This window comes from Triturus cristatus, chromosome 2_1 (assembly GCF_964204655.1).
Source record: "Triturus cristatus chromosome 2_1, aTriCri1.1, whole genome shotgun sequence".
Lineage (NCBI taxonomy): Eukaryota > Metazoa > Chordata > Amphibia > Caudata > Salamandridae > Triturus > Triturus cristatus.
The window spans coordinates 415,109,155-415,135,206 of NC_140581.1; the positions used below are offsets into that span (position 1 = coordinate 415,109,155).

The following is a 26,052-nucleotide window of genomic DNA, read 5'->3' on the forward strand; positions in this document are numbered from 1 at the left end:
TGAGCTGTATGTCCGTATTACTTATTTTGCAACAGTAGCACGAAAAGCAGACATAAATGTGAAACAGAACCCTAGAGTGTAAAGATAAAAAGAGTTACAAAATAGCGTTAGTGAAAAAAATAATTTTAGAATGAAAGAGACCATATACATTTTTTATCTTGTCCCTTTTATGAAACAGCCACGAGCAACACTTACCCGGAGCAGTAAAAGAAACTTTGAATGCCAGCAACTCCTTAGTTAAAAGGTGAGCATTGATGTCAAAAAGCTTTAGAGCTTCTGAGTAGTAAATAACGATAAAAACCTTATTAATGACCTTGGGTATGATAAAAAAAAGTTTTTTGCACCTCAAAGTGAGTGAGGCTATATTTAATCGAGTTTTCTTTTGAATAGGAATAAATCGAACGGCACGGAGTTGCTTTGTGATCCAAAGACAAATAAGTGCGCAAGATAGGACTCTATGTGTCCACTTCTATGAATAACCCGAGAGGTACTACATAGACTTATATTGAAAAATTACAAAAAAATGAAAATAATAAGTGTAAATTGGAAATCAGACAATTGATTCCGAATCAGGGAGTTCTATTCCCTTGATTATCAAACAATGGGGTGATTTTAAATAAAAGATTTTAATATTTCTCGACAGCTTGGGGAACTGCGAAACACTGAGAAAATCTCTCTCAAGAGCTCAAACCCTAGTGCGTTTGCACAGGTGAGTTTCTCAGGAATTATCGAGTGATTGTTATAAAGGCGAGTCCTTATAATTGTCAAGCATAATTGAGAGTGCTAAGAATGTGCGGTGTGAATGGATGGAAACACTTACTATGCAAACAACGTCTTTTTAAACAAAGCCTGTGCTTTGAAAAATTCTGTATCTATGTATGTACATTTAGGACTAAATTGTTGGTTCGGTTAAAATAATGATATCCATAATGTACCTAAAGAGATGCAAGACTCAAAACTCTTTGAAATAGGGAAGTAAATCCTTATTCGATGTTGCCCATGAAGGGTCTGAATTAACTGCGATATGACAAAGTATATTGTCTTTTATTCTCCTTTTCTCCTAGAGTACTAAATGCTGAAATGTTTTTAATTTCCATCGTTTTTTATATAAATGAAATGTATATTTTATATTGACTATATGTTTATAAAAATATTTTTTGATGCAAATAAATAGTTTGCTCTGACACGATTGGCGCTCTTTGTGTGTAAGTGTTTCATCAGAGGGAGTGTGTTGTATAAACCCGATATTGGGATTCTGATTGAATAGAGTGATTGAATGAGTTGATGAGTATCTTATCCAAAAGGAAAAAAATCTTTTTACTGTACAGATATTTCAAGGGTGCCAGGGTGTCCAAAGGACACCCTGTTGCACCCCTGAAATGTGCCTGTGTGCACATGTGGCGCACATACATGCCCTAAGGGCATGGATGTGTGTCACATGGCACTTAAAAACAAATTCAAAAGTGAATTTTTAAAGGAATTCGTTAATTACCACCAAATTGAAGTTGGTGGTAATTAACAAATTATTAAAGCACATAAGCACTCTTTTATGTGCTTTCTACATTACATTTACCGATTCGGTAAATACCGAATCGGTAAATACCGATTCGGTATTTGCCGAATCATCACCTACATTAGGAATTGTTAAATACCGGTCGGTAACCCTGAAATATACCGATTTTCGAGGTTACCGATCGGTATTTAGCCACCTACATCGGGCCCCAAATAGCATAAAATATTTATTTTAACTAACGTTCTCTATAATGCAGTACACGAGCCAATACTAGCAGCAAAATGCATAAGAACAATATAATCAGTATTGTTACAATTCCATAAAGCACGAACGGGTAAACCATATTATAATGACAGTGGAAACAGGACTACAGTGCCTTCCCACCCTCCCCGTGCTAAGAGCTAGTTTATTAGACTTATAGAAGACCTCTGGGCTTTGTCAGGGGTATCCCATACCTCCAAGTTTAAATGCAAGGATTTACATCTCCGGACAAGCACAGCTCTTCCATTCTGGAAAGCTTTTCTCCAAGTGCCTTCACATGCATGCAATGCCATATTGAAAGCACTTGATTTTCAGTAGTGCAGCTGTGTTCTATGTTGTGTCTTTGGGCGTGAGTGTGACCAAAGTGAATCAACAGCATACATTGCTTTTCGACCTTGAACACGCTGTGCAGACGAAGATCACAGTGTACAGCTATATGTGTGAAAGGCAGACAGTTCTCATGTGAAAATGCGCAAGCAGAGTATTTACGAGAACAGGGCCATGTAGTAACGTGTGCAAAAGCGGCAAAAATGGCGGGCAAGTATATACTAACTTATTCTAACTTAGCAATTTCCGCAGTTAATCCCATGTCCTCACTACACAACCAAATCTGTACTGCATGACTTGTCTGTGTGCCAGACTCACAGAACTACAATGTCCCTGTAAAGAAGTAAGACAACCAAAGCATGACAACAAGTAAGGATAGCAAAGGAGCAACAAATAATACAACTAGCAAAATGGCACACACACCCCTTAGGTCAAATTGCACACCTCTACTCCCAAGTATACACATCTGCCATACAGAAAACACTATTCCACATCAGTCCTGGTGTCAGTTGCCCATGACACCATTATGTGCATGTAAACATATCTGTTTGTTAAGTCAACTGTGTCAGGGACCAAATATGCAGTCATGGTTGTTATCACCCACACGCAAATCCATGCATTGAATATACGTAACCAGGACAGCATGCATCATCCATGTGACCAGCTGCGTGTCACATACACAAAGACACATCACCCTGCCATTTGCATCTGTTGGCAGGGCGGTGGTGACAAGACCTGAGCACCACAAATATGCATTGGAATTCCACATCCATCTAATCCAGAGGCACTTACACATCACATGTGGGGTCAACGTAGATGGCAATTGTTGTTGACACTGTCTGTCCAGCCAGCAACTACAATAGAAACTCACGCAGCACCATACTCACAATGGGTAGGCCAACAGGAGGGCAGTAAGCAATGCACACAAGACAAATCATAATAGACAAAGCTACCTGCATGCACATGTATACATCATAGTGCAGCACACATTGAAACAGCAGTAGGCCTAAGTAGCCAATGCGCCTAAAGGGTGCCCTCCTCACACATAACTTATCTTGCAACAAACCGATGCAAAAGGTGCGGGTCTGTGAGCCACACTGACAATGCAAGTGACAGTGCATGAGGAATACTTTGCCTGCACCCCAAACATCTCCACATGGTGCAGGTCACGTCACTGAGGTGGCTGAGTGTGGCCCACATCCTTAAAGGAGCAGGTCACACTCTGACACATACACATCCTCGTGTACATACAACCCCTGACGTAACCAAGACCTCTGCTTGAAAAAAATGCACAAGTGTCCCAACTCTGACCATGACACATATTTAGCCCAGCTTTCAACATCTCAGCATTGTAAATGCACAGAAGTGGAGGCCCACTGCCTGAAAGGGATAAGGGGCATAAAAACCAAAGCTTCATGAGCGAGTATTCCACAATGCAGGGCACACACATAAAAATCGGAGTTCATCAACATTGACTACAATGTGGGACAAACTGCATCACCTTCACAACTGAACAGAGGACACAACTGGTGCTGCCTATGTGTAAAAACTGCCCAATCACATTAGTCATATCTGTAAACTGTGAGATGACAATGTACAAGTACAATCTCATATCTGTGATGTAGTCAAATAAGTCAACAACCAGCAACAAATAGGCAGCCCCTCCCAAACAGTCACAATGTACATTGTCATGCAGTCTGCTTGTAAACTCATCCAACGCATGATCATCCAAGAAACACACAGTTAAAATGCATCTCCCCTTTACATTGCAGAGGGACAAACATCACCTCCTGAACAGCAGCCTGTCCCACTCTTCACTGATGAAGAGGAGGAATTCTCCACCATCAACACGGACACCCTCCAACAGCTGCTAGACTCCATCAGCGCCCCACCTCCAGGAGCAGGGCAACCCAGCTGCATCGTGCAAACCCCACCCCCTGCGCAAATCACACAGCAGCAAGCACCTACCACCACGGCTGTCTCCCAGGACCTCCCAGACCCAAATCTGAAATTCCAAAAGCAGTGTGTTAGAGGTTCAGCAGGAGATGGCTCATCAGGTGTGGGTGGGGTTTGACAGCCTGGCGGCCAAACTTGATTCCGTTTGTGGGTGTCTGAGTTCCATTCGGGACCACGTACAAAACATCATGGACACCCACAGTCCGCTCAATGCTCTCCAACACTCCTTGGCTGACATCGCTGGAGTCATGGCTCAGAGACATGAACAACTGTCCAGTCAGAGTGGCTCCAGCGATGGCAGCCAGGAGTTGGGCCGAATGCGGAGGATAATGTAGAACATGGAGCGGATGCAGGCGGAACAAATGGCTGTCATGGCTGCACCCCAGCAAGATGTAGCTGGATTCTTCCATGCCCTGCAGATCATCATCACTGCATTGCTGAGGCAAGGTCTGGCGCAGATGAATGCTACTGCTGCTGCTTCTACATCCACATCTCCACCCCCGATGTGTCAGTGCCTCACAGTGCTGCAGCCAATCTACCACCACCCACATGTGAGGCACATGACACATCGGAGGATGAAGATGAGGATGAATCTTCCCTATTGCAAAGAAGGAAGCAGTAGCATTCATCTAGGCCAAATGGCCAGTTTCTACTTGGTTCTGGGCTGAGCATCATACCCCGGAATATCACCTTCCACTGTCCCCCAATACACTCTGTGACACTCACCTTGGACCTCGACATGGACTGCCATATTTTGTTTGGTTACCAATGACACAGCATTCAGACTGCTGACTGACCTCTTCCTCATCCTTTGGACTTGTCAACTCTCAAGGACTTTGTCTGGCCCTCCACTGGGCATCAATGTAATGTGGGGATTGCATGGCCAAGTACTGGCCCAGTCTCTAACTATGTAAACAGACATGTGAATAAATATTTTTCAATCACACAGATGTCTGTTGTCCATGACCAATCCAGTAGAGCAGTCTCGCAAAATGTAGGAACAGTGAATCCACCAAAAGGTACACCCATGGAAATAATACAAGTGTACATTTTTTACTGTGATCCTGTGAGGCAGTGAGAGGACTGGGTAAGTATGGACCAGCTGTGCCCCCATTGCTCCAATACACCAATCTAGCAATATCCCAACTTAACCCCACATCCATGAAGGAAATAGGAATGTGTTTTAAAAAGGCAGAGTCTGTTGCAGGCCACAAGTAGTGTCACCCTTTACAATTGCTGAAAGAAAATCTCCTGGCATATCTACTCACACTCTACAGGGTGGACGAAGCCTGTTGTGAAGGTTCACATTGCATATCACATCCCAAGATGGTACACACCACATACACATTTATGAAGATACGTAAGGGCACATGTCTACCAGCCACTAATTTAACCACAATGTCTGCCTCAGTGAATTAGAGTTGGCAATAGGGACTCACCCCAATGTGTAATGCGTCAGTCAGCCCCTTCCTGTGGATGAACAATACTTACTGACTTTGGAGCCCCACATGGTGTGACCACTGTGAGCGGGTAGGGCAATGTGACAAGGGATGCGTGGTGCACTGCACTGACCATATAGTCAGAAGCAGTGCTGCCATTTTAAGGGTAGCATCACTATGAGCCAAAAGGTAACAGCTGGGAGAATTTGCCATGACACTGGCACAAGAGGGAGCAATGCAACATTTTCCCTCTTGTGTGCAGCAGAATGGTGTGCACCCACAAAATCATGACCTAAAAACTTTTGTGATTCACAAAAGGGATTTAGGAGAAGTGTAGTTAGTACATCTAACTGCACTACTCCTCAATGCCAGTTGTGAAAACTGGGAAAAGGAAACTCGGGACTTACTCTCAAATGACTTACGTGAATCAGGCCCACTGTTCTGCCATATGCATTTCTCCATGGACCCAGATAAAGACTCCTACTGGCTTGGCCCGGAGGTTCAGCCTCCATGCACAGGAACATGTAATTGAATTTAATCTGACACACTTGCACTATGCAGCAAGTGTGCCAAGGTCTGTACAATGTAGATGGACTCTGCGCAAGGAGCATGTGAGATGAGCATGTGAGATGCAGGGCTATGACACAATCTGTGGCGCCCGGCGCATACATCCATCTACATGATGGCTAACAGTAGCTACTACAATATCATCTCAATGCCATGTCCTTACATTGTGTTGTAAATGTGCAACAATGTGCTGGCCAACTCCGTGAGTCACACTTAAGATGTATAGCTTCCCAAATGAACTGCCCCTAGACTAGGCCGTAAATCCTACTTGCCACCCTGTTATCCATGCAAATTTACTGTGCTCACATCTAAGGTATCCTGGTACAATCCATCCTGCTAAGTAACATGTCATGACCACACTCACACATTCAACGGAGAGTCCATTGATGATACGAGATGCATACAAGGTAATAAGACACACTGCACCACATCAACCCTGACATAAGTGCAAGCAGAAATCCAAACTAGTAACCATTTATTGTAAAATTTGAAACTCTAGCTCTCTTAAACTCACTATAATCATAACTACTACTAATCTAATATAAACTGACTTTAATTAAGGGAAAAAGTACCTAAACGATCTACCCTAACTAATCCTACCCACACAAAACATATCTAAGACATCAACCTCCCTCCCACCCTTAAGGCACATCACGAGACAGGACAAAGACAACTAAGCTATACATACACTAACTACACATTTAACCTACACAAAGATGTATTTTTTTCCATTTATTTTTTCCAAAAAGACTTCAACCCCCATACCCAAAGGAAAAGGAAACGTATCCCCAAATACTATACAATAATAAAAATCTAAAACTACCGTAAAATCTAACACTAACTAAACCTACACTAAAACGACACTACCTAACACTTAAAATACTTACCTAATACTATCTAAATTACAAGATAAAACATTGGTGGAAGGGAGAAGAGGGGGATGGGGCACAACATGTCCAGAGATTATGGTAGTCCAAGGTGTTTTTTTATGTCCTCAAGGTGCCTTGTCTGCTCGGCCATTTCCCGCCTCATCTCAGCCAGCAGCACGTTATTGTCCATCATGAGCCTCCTGTCCCGGACAGTAAATGTCAACACGTGATCCGCAGGGGCAGGTGGGATTGTCCCTTGGATGGGGGTTGTTGTAGGGGGATGGGACACTGACTGTCCACCCTGGGACCCACCACTGATGCCAGAGGGACCTGGGATGGGCTGTGTGCCACTGCGTCTACCACGTGTTGCCACCTCGGTCACCGATTTCCACGTACCAGCCACCCGGTCCTCCTGGTACCTCTGCGTCATGTTGCGGTACCCCTTTGCGACATTCTTAATGTGTAGGTACCGCTCCTTCCTCACCTGGAAGGCGTGTGACTTAGCTGGCGTCATGTTGTCTGTAAAATGTGAACAATGGGAAAATGTGAGTCCTTTAGACTCTGTCAATGTTCTCCATTCAAATCTATAATACAAGGTCACTTCAACATGGGAGCCTACACTCTAGCGTAACTATGTGAAGCCAGAGAGTGATCTGGACAACTAAATGTTGAATCCTAGATCACTGACTACATGCTGGGGTTAATGACATGACAGTGCATGGCATGGGACATGTATTGCCACAAGCAAATTAGACTGACGGTGTCAAATTATGTTGCCATGACATTGCCTGACTGAGGGTAGCACGCACACGGAATCGGAGGAGGGAGGCATTAGCCCTCGGTTTGTAGCTCCACCCTCATCCTCTCCTGTGACACAGTGCTGCATCATATGTACAATGTTCATGTGCAGCCCTGTGTGTCCCACAGCAACTGTGTGCAGTTCATCAAGTCAGCGCTAACACAGGCACTCTTGCACAAGAGTGTAAGGGAGTCTGTGATTAGGGGGGCTTGTTAATGTGTAGGAAGGTTACCCTACCTGCACAGGAGCAATCCTGGGACAGCCCTACTCACACTTTCATATGTCCTGCAACATGCAGCACACATGGAAACACGTTGGGTGGCTGAGCACTGACTTGTACATGAGGCGCTGTCCCTCTCTCCACCACTTCTTCACAATGGGTGACTCGTTGCTGCTAGAAAGGGGGAAACATCCTTTCCTCTAAATTGTCACTGATGCATGTCTTGGATCCGCTAATATCACTCCGTAGTAAAACCAAATACGCAGGCAAAGCAAACTGTTACAATGCATTCACCATTGTAACGGCACCCTGGAGTCATAATGGTTATAGTGTTGTTATGGGTAATGCTTTCTCACTGTTAGCATTCTAGAGGCCTGCATTGTAAAAAATATGGCACAGCGATAAAAGCAAGGCTAAAGCATGCAGGGTTAATGCATGTGGAGTAATGTCAGCAATTGAGACAGAGGAGCTCATACACCTGATCCAGAATCGGTCAGGGAATGACCCCCAAGGAGACAACTTGACAACACCATTGCAGTGGCCAAACATGCCAATGAGATTCATAGGGCCATCTTTGCTAGGTGTTTGTGGAAGATGCCATTGATATGCTTAACTCAAAGCTGTGCATTGCCACTTCTGTGAAGCTGGTTTGCAGCATACCTACGAAATCACAGTGCAGACCTGTGTCTGAGCATGCACGGCCTGAAAACCACTGCCTCCTTGTCCATGATCGGGCACACTTGCACAGTCATCTCAGTCAAGGATGTACATCCGTTCCATGTCTGCTGATACTCATCGGCAGCACCACTTACATGTCTCCTCTCCTATAATTTCCATGTGTATCACTGACTGGGGATGTGCAAAGTCACAACTGGGAGACAAATGCATTGCTCCACCTTTTGTACACACTTCTGACTTTCACAATACATCATCACAATGTAGTCCAGGTACATGTGATACACACACATACTACATACTACAACGTTGATCATTTGACACAGACATTTATCACACCGCACTGTGCAAATATATGATGTCCAAACTCACCAGTGGAGTGTGGGTCCTGGAGTCTGTCAATGTCCCCCCATGTGATGATAGGTCGTCCAGCTGTGAGATAGCAAAATAAATTTGTGTTGGTATCATACATCAAATCACACGTGTCATATTCATCATACAAATCATCACCATTACTGGAAATGCTACGTAACTGTAGGGTTACATTACATGTTGGCTGCATGATTGGGTCTACTTTGCCTTCCATTCACACAAGACCTATGAATGCTGAGTCTGGCCAAACAAGACAATAATGCTAGCAAACCTGCACATACTAGTGGTGTGACACATTCACAAGGACCCATTTTTACATGCAATATGATGTAATACATGATCTGTGTGCAAATGCATTGCTCCAGATCACATACAGCAGTTTCACAGATGTTGGTGGTGTATGACACTCTGGAGATTTCCTTTCAGCATGTGTTCCTATCTCATACATTGTCACACAGAGACTATGTACAAGGGCAGCGTAGCTAAGGTAACACAATTTATGAGGACAGCAGTATTTAAACTTCCTTTTGGCCAGCACACAGGTCACAGAAACAATGTAGTCCAGGTACATGTGATACACACACATACTGCATACTACAACGTTGATCATTTGACACAGACATTTATCACACCGCACTGTGCAAATATATGATGTCCAAACTCACCAGTGGAGTGTGGGTCCTGGAGTCTGTCAATGTCCCCCCGTGTGATGATAGGTCGTCCAGCTGTGAGATAGCAAAATAAATTTGTGTTGGTATCATACCTCAAATCACACGTGTCATATTCATCATACAAATCATCACCATTACTGGAAATGCTACGTAACTGTAGGGTTGCATTACATGTTGGCTTCATGATTGGGTCTACTTTGCCTTCCATTCACACAAGACCTGTGAATGCTGAGTCTGGCCAAACAAGACAATAATGCTAGCAAACCTGCACATACTAGTGGTGTGACACATTCACAAGGCCCCATTTTTATATGCAATATGATGTAATACATGATCTGTGTGCAAATGCATTGCTCCAGATCACATACAGCAGTTTCACAGATGTTGGTGGTGTATGACACTCTGGAGATTTCCGTTCAGCATGTGTTCCTATCTCATACATTGTCACACAGAGACTATGTACAAGGGCAGCGTAGCTAACGTAGCACAATTTATGAGGACAGCAGTATTTACACTTCCTTTTGGACAGCACACAGGTCACAGAAACAATGCCTTGGATTGTTAATGTACAGTCACCCTTCCTGTACACCAACAATCTTTATTCTGCATGTATTTTTGCACAGGTGTGCCAGCTTTGCCACAACAGTGATAAGTGTTGCTTCAGCGCAGTGGGTAAAACAAACTTGCACCCTATGCTTGCCAATATGATGCAGCCTTGTGTCTCTGATGTGCCAACATTATGCGTGAACGCATTACGTCTCCCACCTCACTCTGCAATATTTTTGCACTTGGACACCAGTGTGTACCACACAGCATATTTTGTTATTTGTTACTGTATGAAGAACAACAAGAGAGAAAGGGAATGGTAATGGAGACACTCTTGGTCCCCTTGTAAAGTATAAACATACAACAAAAGAGTGATTCCAGAAATGAGTCACACCTGTTATTTAAAAGAACCTTCACTCACTAACCTAGTTGGTGACATGCTTCATCAGTGGGCTCCCACCTGAGGGGCCGAATGCCTCTCGGGTGTGCTATGACGCCTGATTACAGTGGAGCGGGTTTTTTAGTTCGTGAAAGTGGAAGTGAAGGGTTAAAATTACCTCTACCTATCCCAGAAAAAGAATTTATTGATGGATAAGTAAGGCGATATTAAAACTAGTGATAGTGGATATAAAAACTGGTTAAATTGGCAAGTCACATCCAAATGTGAAGTGTAATAGCCGGTCTACATGTTTCAGCCTTCGTTTGCAATTAGCAAGGCTTTCTTCTGGACCAGGAATGTCACGGGGTATGCGCACGCTAAGGCGCACCCACACCTATGACATATGAGTACTGTAGAACTTACAGTTTTAATGGCTCTTAGCGACAGCTTGAGAATAAGGTGATAAAAATATTGCCGCTTTAGCGGCCGAAAAGTGCTGCTAACGCGGCGATATCGCCTTGAGAATATGCCCTTTTGTTTGAGTCGATTTAGGGTTGCTGTGGACAGGGTTTGCCTATTTATGCTATTTTCCCGCTAACGCAGATGTGGAGGCTCGACTGCCATGTTTACGTCGACGGACATCTAACTTTAAATACGTGGGCGGAGTTATGGCTTCACATCCTCTGTCCGCTGTGTTTGGAAGGACTTTCGTTCGTCAACCTACCATACTCCAAATCGGACTAACGGACCTCCGTGGCAGAAAACTGGGGAGCAGGCCGTTTTTGGCGGCGCCTAAACATCCGCCAAAGTCTAAATCGTGCCCTAAGTCATCAGGCCTAGCATAGGACACAATGGGGCAGATGGATCAAAGGGTTTTACCCACTTTGTGCCCTTGGGAAAATGCTTTGGTATACATGGACTAATATGCTTTGTGAATCAGGTTGGGTATTTACTTTAAGAACTCTTTGTTTTCAAGAAAATGAAAAACAATTTGGTCTTATTGGGGCTATAGCTCTAATATTAAAGTGGTGCAAGAACCATATGTGGAGCATATGCCATTCTCAAATGTCGAGGCCTTCTCGAAGCTCCTTTGAAGCCCTAGGCAATTATTACACCTGAAGGTTTAATTGCATTTCAGGTGCAAACTTCAGTTTGAAGATGATAGGAGATTCTAAGTCTGGTGGTATTTGTACATTTGCTAATTGTACATGTGCTATTTCCCCTTGTACATATTGCATAGCGCCACACACAAATATTCCACAGATGGAACCTGCCAATAATCTTATTTGCAAATTGTGCAAATCTTTGATTTTCATTCCCTGGAAAGTGTTCCAAGGTACGCAAATCAGAATTCTCCACTCTGCAATTAATCCAAGGGTGCACCAATGATAATTTCTGATTACTAACTAGGAACAAGAGGAGGATGACCATCAGTTTTATGAACGCTTGCAAGGCCTAGCAGGTGTGTTACCAGAATAATGAGTCTTTAATATCGTGCTACCAAAATATCTGAGATAAAATATAAATGACCAAAATACCAACAAGTTAAATATGTATAGGTAACCATAGGTTTACTATACTTATTTCCACATACATGTACCCTGAAGATATCCATGTCTTCCAAGTACATAGATGTGGTGTTAAGAGAGGTAAATCTATACTTGCCTATGCTTACCTTCTTGATATTTTGATTGATGATATTATTCACTATTATGTTATGGTAGCAGGAAGCTTAAAAAACATGATATTCTGACATACAATCACATATCAATGACAGTGTGCAAGCTATTTAATTTTGTATATTTGACTCAGCCCTTGATACTTGGAATGTCAATCAATGAAAATGCCAGAGGTAGCAGAAGTGACATCACATTTGACATCAGTGACATAACGGATGGTGACATATTACCAATGACATGAATACTAAAAAAGTGATGCCACATGATTTTGATCCTAGTGACATCACAATAATTAACATCACCAAAGCTTAGTGCAAGCTTACCAGAAGAAAACTATTGATAAATCACAGGGAGATCCACACAAAAGATATTTAGAACAAGCATTGGCAATGGCAATAAGTCTGACTTTACAAGAATGGTGTATGGCAAGGTAAAGCATCACAAGTAAATATCACTGGAATGTATATATATTTGTGTAGAAGCAAAGAGCTGTTGAATGATATTGGTGTTGGTTAAAAGGCCGGTGGCAGTTGCACTGTCTAGTCAAACCTAAACATTCATGACTGCTATGACTGCCCTCCTCCCATCTGTTATCCTGCTAGGAAAAAACTAAATCAATTATCTTGTTATCTACGACACTTTAATAGCATTACAGTGTCATGTGAATGCCCCTGATAGTTCAGCCTCAGACTGCTGGCTAAATAAACAAAATGTTCACAGCTGTGTGAAGGACAAGCACTTTTTTGTGGAAGCATACAGCTTTTACCCAATCAAAACATGTACTCCTACCTCCTTTTGTGTAGTATGCAAGTGCCTCAGCATATCATTCGAGGCTTACATTCCCCAATTTATTCATTAAATACAGGCTCACACACAGACACATTTTGAACTTCAGTCCATGCCCCAGGTCCATTTATATATTACTCTCCCCTACTCTCACGTCACAGCCGTGACCATTCCGGATTACACAGGGGTTGGGGACACTAAATACCCCTTCAAGGATTTCTACAGTGAGCATCGCCCAGCATGAACATAAAATTCCTCCTTCACCAACAAAACACAATCAAAATAAACAAAGAAAATACAAGAGACAACTCAAGAAATAAAATAGAGATACAGCTTCAACTACATGTTCACTGTACCCAAAAGTTCTTCAAACGAGATGACATCACTGGGTGGGGTCGAAGATGATACCTTTCTGTCCCTTGACAACAAACCCCTTCAGTTGACTCACTTGACTCCATAGATAGAAGTGAGGTATCTCGATCAGAGGACAGCTGTGGTGGCTCCGCTTGGGAGCAGTTGCTTCCAGCCTAGATGGGTACGGGCACCAGACTTGGACATCCGGAACAGGCAGGCTGACCAAAGTGCAAAAACTCACCCTCCGAAGACAACTCGACACCCCGTGAGGTACTGGGGTCCATCTGGGGACTGTACACAAGAGTCGGATATGCCTTAAAGAAAGAAACATTCCTGGTAATGGTCGCTCCATCCTTCTGCATGATGATTATTGACCCTCACACTTTCTGCACCTTCCATGGATCGAGCTTTCCTCAGAAGTGTTGGCTTGTTACCATCACCAGGTCCCCCACTGTGATAGAACTCTAATTGGCCCTGCGAGCCCGGGACATGCATTCATTCTGTACATTATATCTCTGCAGCGTGTCTGCGACTTTCCTCCTGCCATGCCGACACAACCTCTAGCTGCGGGATGACATCACCAACTGGGCGATTTATGCATACCGACATGGGACTCTCAAGAGTTGTAGAATGATGAGTTAGACGATACTCTCTCAAGAAACCATATAGAGCACAGTCCATTGGCAAAAGCGACTCTGATGATTTTGTTTAGAGTGCACATGAAGCGCTCTGCTTCTCCATTTGCCTGTGGCCAACAGGGTGCAATTTTCCAATAGTGGACACTCCTGGATAGTAGATATTCAGTGAATTCTTGGCTCGATAATGGAGGGCCATTGTCAGTGCACAGTTCTTTGAGCAATCCATGAATGGCCATAATCTTATCCAGCCGAGGAATAGTGTGGCTAGCGGTAATGGACGCCAGGACTTCCACCTCCGGGTACTTTGAAAAATCATCAATGAGCAACATGTTGTTTAGTTCCTATAAACCTATATAAGATCTGTGCATTTAGACAACATAGACTGTGGGATTGGTGTCCAGACTGATTCCAGACACCCCCACCGGGTATGTTAGCCTGTATACCAGCTGGCTCACAGTGCCACTAGAAACCTCTCTTACCAAGGAGAGAATAGTTCTTGGCAACTATAAAACTTGACAACTCTGTCCCATCAAGGATCGTGGAAACAGTGCAATACTTCACTCAGTCACTTGTGCTCACTTTGTCTCAGAGAGATACACAGAATAAATGGTGGGGACGTTTTCCAATAAGCATTTATTGAACCAGCGTCATTCTAGTGTAAAATAGGTGTGCTGAGACAACCATAAGACAGAAACAAATATCAATGATTATAAGCACCAACAGAGTAAAAGGATGGTAGATTCCTACCATAGTGTTAAAACAATTAATACAGGCATGTATATAAAATACATGGCAGTAAAAGTGCATACTCATACGTTGTGACCCTAACTAAATGTACCTAAGTATACCTAGCATGTATGTATGTGTGTAGAGCCAAGAATCCCTCTAGGATAAAGTCAACCCCATTACATGAAGTGAGAGACTGTGGGACCCGGTCTAGGTCTCGAGAAGGACACCCTGCGAGGGGTGTCAGACCACTGCGAGCTGGAGTATCTGCGTGTAGGAACCTCAGCGTCTCGCGTTAGCATGGAAGTCCTTTTTCTCCTCTGCCTTACCCCAGCAAGATATGGCGTTTATATACCCAAAGTGTTACCCTCAGGGGTTCTACCTTGATGTGTCATGTCGGACTTAGGATGACAGAAGGAATGACCCTTATACATAGTTATTATGCAGGAGATGGTAGTCCTGCTGAGTTTCCAAGAACCTTCATGCATAATGGATAAGGCTAGTTCTCAGGGAAAACCCCACGTCCAGTAAGCAGTACCGTAACGAGGTAAAAGGTCAGTCCCAAGAACCGTTATGTAGTGTAATAGTAGGTGATAATATAGGGGAAAGGTTATGATGCTACCAGAGCCTATATTGGGGTACCTATATGGAACATAACAACCAGCATGTGCCGCCCATCTGGGAGACTCCCAAAATCCACCCTGGCTCGCTGCCAGGGGAATGGGGGAATTCATTTGGTGATAATGGAAGCAGGTGGGTGGGCAGGACCGGCGGATTGACAGAGAGAGCAATAGCGAATGGCTTGTTTTACCAGAGCATCGAAACTGGGGAACCACACCTTGCACCAAAGTCGAGATTTTGTCTTAACGACCCCTTGATGGGTCAAATGGGCCAGACTGACCACTTGCTGCTGCAAAGGTCTAGGAACCACTAGACGTGATCCTCTCATGAGGCAACCTTCCGGGGACACTACCAACTTGTTTTGCACATTGTGTAGGGAGGCCAAAGCTATTCTGGCATTATAGGTGTGATAAGTGGTTTTATCGAGTAGAGTGTTCCACCTTCCAGATCGCATTGTGGAGATGCTATTTGGATACATTCGGCGATGTGGTGGCTTCAATAATTTCCTCCAGGGAGATCGGGAGTGGTCTAGAATGTTCAGCAACAAAACGGGTGTATTCTTCCATCCCTTCCGCAGCAAGTTCCTCACTCTTGGTGGCAGGGCGGGCATGCCTAGAGAGATAGTCCACCAGGTTCTAAGTTGTTGGGCGGAAAATCACTGAGAAGTGATATTCTTGCAATTGGAGAATCCATTTTTTGATTGGAGGTGGGGGTTTGGTAGATGAACCCATGAACAAAGGGACGAGGGGTTTGTGATCAGTGTGTACAGCGAAAGTTTATCCATAAAGATACAAATGAAAATGACGCCAACCCCAGTGCACAGCAATGGCTTCCTTTTCAATATGGGAGTATCTCTGTTCTGTTGGGGTCAGTGCTCAACTGGCGTATGCCATCGGGGTCCACTCACCAATGAATTTGCCATTGAGATAACACTGCTCCAAGGCCCATGGGGCTCGCATCAACTGACAGCTTGGATTTCTTCGCCGGGTCAAAATAGACTAGGGTGGTTTCAGCCGACAGGGTACACTTCGTGGCTTAGAAAGCATCCTCCTGTTCAGGCCCCCAGTTCCAGACAGCATTAGACTTGACTACCATTTATGGGGAGCAGTGAGGTCCATAAGATTGTGGATGAATCGGCCACGGTATGCGACCATGCCTAGAAAGCTTCTTACCCCCGTCACATTGGTGGGTGCTTGGGCCGCCTGGATGTCCTGGACCTAGAGGGAATCTGGTGACAACCCGCTCTGGGAAAAGTGGTACCCAAAGAACGCTATTTCCTTTTGGAAAAGCTCACACTTATCCCCATGGAGCGTCAGTCCATTTTCCATCAGACGTTGGAACATGGCCCTCAGACGATCAAAGTGTTCCTCCAATGTGGGGGCATGGACCAAAATGTCATCACTGACATTGAGGACTCCCTCCAGGTCTGGAAGCACACTTCTGATAATGTCTTGAAATACTTCCGCCACACTTGAGACTCCAAAGCTGAGCCGCTTGCGCCTCCTCAGGCCTACTTGGGCGGAGAAGATGGTGATGGCTCGGTATGCGGGATCCAACATCAACAGGTGATAACCAGCACGTAGGTCCATTTTCGAAAACCACTTTGAACCACTCACTTCAGCCACTATATCATCGACCGTGGGCATTAGATGTTGTCCCCGCTAGAAATTGGGTAGGCGCATATCCAAGCATATTCAAACTTCTATGGGTTGCATGGGCTTGCCGGCCACCACGATCGGGGACACCCAGTGGGTTGGACCATCAACTTTCTCCATAACGTCTGCCTGCTCCAGTTTGTTCACTTCCTCTTCCACCTTTGGCTGGAGATGAAATGCCACTCGTCAATGCTTCAAAGCTACTGGCTGGATTGAGTCATCAATATGTAATCTTATTAATCTGTTTTTCATACAACTTATGCCCTCAAATAATGATGCAGACTGGGCTAGTAAATCATTCACATTCTCTTGTTGCACACTGAGTGCAAAGGCGACAAGGTGAAGACGCTTTGCTGTCTGGAAGCTTAGTAACATCCCGATGCCCTCTTTTGTGACATAGATTTTGGCCCATGTTGATCGAGACTCATGTGCAATCTTGGCCGCGAACACTCCGGCTAGAGGGAGTGGAGAGGTAGACTCATAGGCGAATACCTTAGTAATGGTGGGTCTCAGGACGGGTTGGGCTTGCAAAGTGAGCATCATCGACTGGGTCATGATGTTGATGGAAGCTCCAGTGTCAATCAATGCCTTCACTTGATGCCCCCCCAGGAGTATGTTACACTTCGGGATTTGTTTGAGTTGATATCCCTCGGGTTGCCAGGCATGTATTATGTGGACTGCTTCTTCAACGTCATCATCGTCCATGTCCCCTTCCTCCACCGGACTGTCTTGGCAAGTAAGGTATTGACTGATTTTGGTCTTTGACCCCTCGACAATACTGAAGAACAGCACACCTTTGCAAAATAATTTGCCTTATTGCTTGCTGAGAAGCGTTTCCCTTGTGCTGGGCAAGTTCCCTTATGGGGGTAAGGTCCCCCGCCTCCATAGCAAGTTTTAGGCTCTTATGTGGGTTTGTTCTTTACTTACCTCTTGTCTGGGGTCTTGGCAACCACGGCGTTGGCAGGTTCTGTTTTGATGGTGTGCTGTAATGCTGCCTCCATGTAGGCGGCTCGTACTTTCAACAGTTCTTTCGACCCACCCATGGTTAACATGTCAGCCATGGTCAGACCCAGAACTTGCAGAATGTTTTCTAGCAACTTCATGGAGGAACAGCCTTGAATGAATTGAGCCCAGATTTTATCATCTGTGTCTGTAAGTGTGCAGGTGCTAGCTAGGTCTCTCAGGCGAGCATAGAATGTGTCCACGGATTCTCAGAGCGATTGCCTGGCCTGACGTATTAGTAGAAATTGTTCATTGTCAGGGTTTGCCAGGGGTTCGAAATGGGCTGTGAGTGCTCGCTTCAGTGTGTTGTATGTGTGTGGTGGTCCAGCATCCGCTACTGACTTTCCCAGCTTGTGTATGGCTGGCCCTCCTAAGTGTGAGAGCATGGCATGGGACATCATCTGTCATCGTCGAGATCAATTGCCTCAAAAAAATATGTCTCTAGACGCTCTACCCAGTCTTTCCATTTTGTTGCCTGTGCTGAGGGAGGGCCATCAATCAAGAACTGTTTCACTGGGGGTATGGCAGACATGGTAGCTGTACTGTGCCACACTGAGTGGGGCTTAGTTAGTGAAAAATGTCCTGTTCACAACAAGGCTCTCCTCTTTAATTGACACTATTACTGATGATTTTGGCCCTAATTACTTCCCTTAGAGGTAATTCCGTGTGGGTGGCAAATGGCAAAAGAAAAACAAAGGCTCCCCCTACTGATCACAGTGCTGAGGGTGTATAGACGCTTATGAGGAGAGATCACCCACTTAGTACTGTGTGAATCTACATACCTCCTTGTGTTGTGTGACTATATGTTCTTTCTTTGTATTCAGTGCACTATTCTCCTTTATTTTCCAGGCTGTGGCTGTACAGGTCGATTAGTCCACGCCTCCCCAGGAGAGCTGGGTGTCAGCCACCAGGCTCCAGCAAGGAAATCCCCTGGGGCCATATTGCTTGATGGCTCTCTCACCTTCTAGGGAGCTGCAGCCTCCACCGAGCCTCTGCCGTGTGCCGGTAGACTGGGCCACGCACTCAGGAAGCATCGGTCGCTGGGCTCCGGCCAGGAATCTGCCTGGGCTAGAATGCACCGGATGGTGTGTGCATTGTGTGAAAACAGGGGTCGGGGCACCTGAATAGCAGCAGCAGAACACCTCAGCCCCTTCTCGCAGGGTGTCCCAACAGCCTTTGTCGCAACACTGAGCACAGCACTAGTGCTGGAAAGGAGACTGCCATCCAAGCAGGGAGCTCGTGCTCGTGGGAGCCCCGACATACACGTGGACGAGAGACAAGGTATATTGCAGGTCCACATCCACTTGTAGCCAATTGTTACGCAGGATGGACGTACCTCAGCATATGATTCGAGGCTTACATTCCCCAATTTACTCATTAACTACAGGCTCACATACGGAACACATTTTGACCTTTAGGCCACACCCCAGGTCCATTTATTTATACTCTCCCCTGCTCCCAAGTCACAGCCGTGACCATCCAGGATTACACAGGGGGTGGTGACACTAAACACCCCTTCGAGGATTACTATATTGTGCATGGCCCACCAGCATGAACATAACAGCCCCACACATGGGGGGAGCCAAAGCTCATCTCTAGAAATGCTCACATAATTGTTTGGCAGCAGCTGCACTGTCAAGCCAGATCATAAAAACAAGTGGTCTCTTAGTACACATAGGGCGCACTATTCCTGTTTGAGCCACAGCGAACCTTTAAATAGGTGCGCCATGTGCAAACAGGGAAGGTGAGCCACATCTCAGAGAATGTGCTGTCCTCAGGGCAGCCGTGAACTTGCGCTGCGCTGGGGGCAGCGCATTCAAGTGAAATACAGACCAGCTGTTTCAAAAGCCGATATGAGTTTCACTGTGTACGCGGCAACCCACCTGCACTTTGAGGAGGGATTAGAGAGCAGGCGAATGCAGTGAGTGTCTTTTTTCCTGCCTGTAGGAGAGTAGGATCTGCTTCACATGGGTACCCCCACTTTTTGCTGGTGTTTCACTGTTTTTCAACCTTAGTCTGGCTGTGGCCCTGCTAATCAGGACCACAGCCTAGCTGCTTCCTCTCTAAAATGGTTTCCATGTACATTAGGTACATATCTAATTGGATTCTGGAGTGCCTTATAAGCCCCTAGTATATGGTATACTATGTACCTAGGGCATAGGTACCTCAGAGGCCTACCAGGGGCTGAAGCATGTATTATGACACCCCTGGGAAGCACTCCAAAATGGCACCGCAGGTCAGCTACTGCAGCCTGGGTAAGGGTGTGCTTGCACCCCTTACTGTGGTATAGGCTACCTATAGCCACATATATATACAGACACATATAAACCTATAAGCCACTCCTATGGCAGGCCGTGACAATCCTGAAGGCAGAGTGCTTGGTTTTGTGTGAGAAGGTGCCCAAGCATGAGCTGAGGCCCTCTGCAGCTTTCGGAAATACTTCCTTACGGCTGTTCTGTGATAAAGCCATACCATATACTCTTAAGTGCATTATAACCTCGCGGTAAATGCTAACTTTGGAATGGCTGCATCCAAACATGTCTTGTTTGGTGTCAAACGCTTTGGAATACTATCCCCCCCCCGCCAATTCTGGCGGCGGGGGTAGCATTCCACCCTTTTAGAGGGAAAGACATGTTCACACTGGTCAAACCTGGTAGGACTTTCCTGAGCCCTGGCATCACAAAATGGATGCCTCTGCCACAGACACGGATCTGGCCTCCTGCTGCTGACCAAAACTCTGGCAGGGGAGGCCTGGACAATAGGTTTCCTGTCGAAGGGAGGTGTAACCACCTCCCCAGACAGGCAGATGTGTATTGGGGCTGGGCGGGAGCACTCTCTGGTGCTTTGAAGTCCTGCACTGGGGGCACACTTGGTGTCCCTGTGCGTAGTCCAGTTCAAACCGGTTGCAGGGGCTACCTGCCCCTTCTCTGGCATGAAACTGGACAAAGGAAATGGGTATAACTACCCCTCTTTCCAAGCCCACCCATAGGTGGGGCCTTAGAGTTAGTCCATCCCCTAAACTTAGTATAAGTATAGGAATCCAGTCCCTAGGACTTTAGATTACCCTGGACGAAACTCTGCAACATATATCCTGGACCTTCGACTTTCTATATCGACTAGAAGATGGAAGAAATCTCCCTTGGGTTCAAGGAGTGACTCCCCTGCTTGGCAGGCACCAAAGAAGCAACTGATCGGTCTTCATCGCTGAAGTTCCCGCCAGACGCCGAAGGCTTTGCATCACCAGAGGTAGATTTCTAGACTTCCCCGAGGCTACCCTGAGACCACAGCAAAGCTGAGGCCCGTGGCTATCGTGGGTGATGTGGAACCGTGACCCCTGGACACTGTGAACGTTTGCAGCAACACTATCTTCCTGGTCCTCCTCGAAGTTGTGCTTTGGGATCCAAGTAGCCCCAGCCCTGAGCACCTACTGCACCGAAGATTGCTGGCCTACACTCCACGAGTGACCCGTGGGCCAGTTAGTGCGACCGCTTGAGGCTCCATCACGAACACTAGCCTGTTGGCTAGCAGGTCCCCACGAAGGCAACTCCTCTTCTAAGTGGGTTTTCCTGGTTGCTCCAGATGTGCCCTGCGTTACCCTTGCTGGGTGAGACCCTCAGACCTTGCTGGTCTGCACCGCAGTCCTTTCTCTGAATTCCTGTTACTTGCCGTTGCCAAGGCTTGTTGGGTCCAATCTGGTTACCGACACCACAGCACTCGACAGACTTTGTGGAACAGCTTGAATCCGGCTCATGGACTTTGTTGACACCTCCTGGACCTCGTGGCTGAAGAGTCAAGACACCCATCAACTCACCTGAAGCACTCAACATCTGTGGGCATTGGTCCATCCTGCCCTCGGTCACTGGCTAGTGACCCAGACTCTGTCCCCTCTGCTTTCAGATTCCTTGAATCCTAGATCCAGGCTTGGATCTCTCTGGACACTTCTCCTCTTCACGGCAGCAGCAGTTCTTTGCAGGCTTTCATTGCAATTGATGACGCGACCCGACACCAAAAGACACCTATGCACCCGGCTTCCCTGGGTGAGGTAACTCGAGTACTCCGGAGCTCCCATGCGTGCTAGCCCTAGAACTTCTTAAGTCTAAAAGGGTTTGGTCCTGACTCGATTAGAAGTGTCCCTAATCTTTAAATTTCCAACCGCGACATTGCCCATAGAAGACAACGGGAACCCGCGGTGCATACTGCATACAGTCCCCGTGGGTCCCCTGTGTCACTACCTTGGGTGGTTCCTTGGGGTCCCAACGATTCCACAGGCTCTAGACCTTGTGTCTATCCCAGTTGTGGTTCTTATACCACTTTTTTGGTATATGGTTTGGTACGCCCCTAGGGCCCAAACGTGTATTTGTGCTATTACTGATAATTGCTAACTTGTAACTAAAGTACTTCGAAGTCCAGTCTCATAAAGAGACTAGAGGGGTGTGTTTTAACCTAAATACATATATTTTGAATATATACCTGGTGTGGTTGTCTTTTCATTTGACCATTCAAGAGATTATAGACTGGTAAAACAAGCTGCTTTACATTCCTTCAAGACTTAGCTTGAAGGCTGCTTTTCCATAGCTACAACTAGGATAGCTTTCAATAAAGGTTGTCTTTAACCAATTCACCATAAGGGGTTGTTTGGACTGATACAAGGTGCCCACTAGAACTAGTGGACAGCATATATCAGGCCACCTTCTCACACTGATGTGCAGCGTGTGGGATTCCAGCTTGCTATTGTTTTACCAGATAATCTCAATTGAATTGATCAACTGAAAACCACTAAAGGTACCTAAGGTACATAGAATATCAAGTTTAGCTACAGTAAGTTCTACTGAACTTAGAGTTGTGTGTTAAGGGATAGCACACCCTTTCTACAACTCAAGAGAGTTTAGTAGGCCACACTAGTGTAGGTAGTGCAATACACCACACCACATTAATAATGTCTAACCAGCCAGGAACCAGTGGGTCCCTACCAGGAACCAGTGAGCTCCTTCCCTATAAATATGAGGATCTCACCTTTGCTCAACTTAGGGCCTTATGTTCCATTAGGAAGCTGAAGACAGGCAAACGCCCAACTACCCAGCATCTCATAAAGATACTGAAGCTGGATGATATCGCAGGGCCTAATGGGCCTGATGGGGTAGGCAGTGTGGGTGGGGCAGCACCTGAGGGTGGGCTTAGGGGTGGAAACTCCCCTGACTCTACCTCTGATGCTGACCATGACTGGTGACAATGACCAGACTCTGATGAACCCAGCTCTCCTGGATGAGGATGAGGAGGATGACAATAATGCTCCTTCCTTTATTCCTCCAGGTAGACCTGACAACAGGACTAGAAGGGGATCTTTCCAGTCAAATCTATCCAGTCTAACTCCTCTATAGGGACCTCTGTCTCTTCTCACAGAGGGAGGGAAACCTCCCAGGAGAGGAGAAAGAGACTGCTGAAGTATGAGCAAAACAAGTTCAACCTCAGAAAGCAGCAGATGGCCTTAGATAGGGAAACCCTAGAGCTCTACAGAGCTAGTAAAAAGGAGGGACTAGAGTCCCTTGGTGACAGCAATTTCCCTAGAGATAGGGAGAGGTCTTATGACCATAGAAACCTAAGTAAGATTGTCCCTCCCTACCAGAGTGGGGATGACATCCACAAATGGATAACTGCCTTGGAGAGGGCCTGTAAAGTACAGAAGGTCCCTCAAGGTCAGTGGGCAGCAATCTTATGGCTCTCCTTTGCAGACAAAGGTAGAGATAAGCTCCTCACTGTAAGAGAAGAGGATGCTGATGATTACCAGGTTTTGAAAAGTGCACTGATAGATGGGTTTGGCCTAACCACTGAACAATACAGGTTACAGTTCAGAGACACCCAAAAAGCACAAAATCAAGACTGGGTTGACTTTGTTGACTGTGCTGCTAAGGCTCTGGAAGGTTGGTTATTGGGCAGTAAAGTGCGTGACTTCATAGAGTTCTACAATCTGATAATGAGGGAGCAGATTCTTAATAACTGTCAAAATCAGCTGTTGCACCAGTACCTGGTAGACACTGATCTGACCTCTCCCCAAGAATTGGGAAAGAAGGCAGACAAATGGGTCAGAACCAGGGTGAGGCAGAAGGTACAGAACCAAGGTGGTGACCCAAAGAAGCAAGATTCCAAAAACTCTGACAAGGGTGGGGACAAGGGTAAAGACCAGAGGTCTTCTCAAGGGCCCCAAAAATCTTCTTCAGGTGGGGATTCACTGTCAGGAAAGGGTAAAGGCCAAAAGAAACCTTGGTGCAAAATCTGTAAGCAGAAAACGCACTGGACCAGTGACTGCACCAAGGCCAAAGAAAATACTCCAGCCCCCACCAATGCCCCTAAGGCACCTGCTCCCCCTAGTGCATTGGTGGTGGGAATACACAGAATAAGGGTGTAGTAGGGTTGACCCTGGGTTCTGAGATGGACTCTGGCCTAGTCAGAGTTCCCACTCAGGCTGTGCTTGTCTGTGATGGGGGCGGGGATATGTCCCCCTGTGTGAGTCCCAGTAACTTGGGCAAATACAGACAGCAGCCTTTGATAAATGGAGTAGAAGCTTGGGCATTCAGGGACACAGGAGCAAGTGTCACAATGGTGACAAAAGATCTTATGGATCCTGGGCAGATTATACTTGGTGAAATGTACCTAGTGACCAATGCCAGCAATGTCAGAACAGACCATTCTCTGGCAGTTGTCAACTTCTCCTGGGAAGGGGTAACTGGCCTTAAGAAGTTTGTGGTAAGTGCAGACCTACCAGTACAGTGCTTTCTTGGCAATGATCTAGAGACTTCAGCTTGGGCTGAAGTGGAGCTCAGGACACATGCAGAAATGTGAGGGATCTCTGCACATGTCTTTGCTGTGACCAGGTCACAGGCTGAAATGCCTAAAACTGGACAGGCCCTGGATTCTGGAATAATGGACCAGGTGCCTCACAAGAGGAGGAACAGGAGGGTTAAGGCAGAGCCTTCTCCCCTGACTCAGAACACTGATCAGTCTCCTCAGGGAGATGATCTTGAGCCTGAAAAAGGAACTGTCCCAGATGAGCTTGAACCTGACCAGATTGAGTTCTTGGGGACAGGGGGCCCTTCCAGGTCTGATCTGAGTCAGGAGCAGAAAACCTGCCCCTCTCTTGAACCCCTCAGAAAGCAAGCTGCTGATAAGGCTGCTGGGAATGCTAGTGGCACCCATAAAGTTTATTGGTATGATGGACTCCTTTACTCAGAGAGTAGAGACCCCAAGCCTGGTGCATCCAGGAGGTTGGTTATACCTCTGAAGTTTAGGGGTTTCCTATTGACACTAGCCCATGATATTCCCCTAGCAGGACACCTAGGCCAGAACAAGACTTGGGACCGAATTGTTCCTAACTTTCACTGGCCCAACATGTCTGAAGACACAAAGGAGTTTTGTCACTCCTGTGTAACCTGCCAAGCCAGTGGCAAAGCAGGTTGCACTACAAAGGCCCCCCTGATACCACTACCTGTGGTGGGGGTGTCCTTTGAAAGGGTAGGGATTGACATTGTTGGTCCCATGGATCCCCAAACAGCATATGGGCACAGATTTATACTGGTGGTGGTGGATCATGCCACCAGGTACCCAGAAGCAATTCCCCTCAGGACCACTACAGCACCTGTAGTGGCAAGAGCTCTCTTGAGTGTGTTCTCAAGAGTAGGCTTTCCAAAGGAGGTAGTATCAGACAGGGATGCAAACTTCATGTCTAGTTACTTGACTGCTATGTGGTAGGAGTGTGGAGTGAACTACAAGTTCACCACACCCTATCACCCACAATGCAATGGTTTAGTTGAGAGATTCAACAAAACCTTAAAGGGCATGATCAAAGGACTCCCAGAGAAGCTTAGGCGAAAATGGAACCTGCTCTTGCCCTGTCTTTTATTTGCATACAGGGAGGTGCCTCAAAATGGGGTTGGTTACAGCCCATTTGAACTTTTGTTTGGACACCCTGTCAGGGGTTCATTGTGTTTGGTGAAGGAAGAATG

The 26,052-nt window shown here is 45.9% G+C and overlaps 1 long non-coding RNA gene across 1 annotated transcript in view; it reads right to left on the reverse strand.

The window, feature by feature from the left end:
* Nucleotides 1-6,780: 6,780 nt before the first annotated feature.
* The window catches only part of LOC146865391 (uncharacterized), a 200,398-nt gene continuing 181,126 nt past the window's right edge, over nt 6,781-26,052 (reverse strand). Inside the window, exons 3-5 of the long non-coding RNA XR_014976628.1 lie at nt 9,664-9,723; nt 8,999-9,058; nt 6,781-7,451 (exon numbers count right to left, since the gene is read on the reverse strand). This is a non-coding gene — a long non-coding RNA (uncharacterized LOC146865391). The remainder of the gene's footprint in view (nt 7,452-8,998; nt 9,059-9,663; nt 9,724-26,052) is intronic.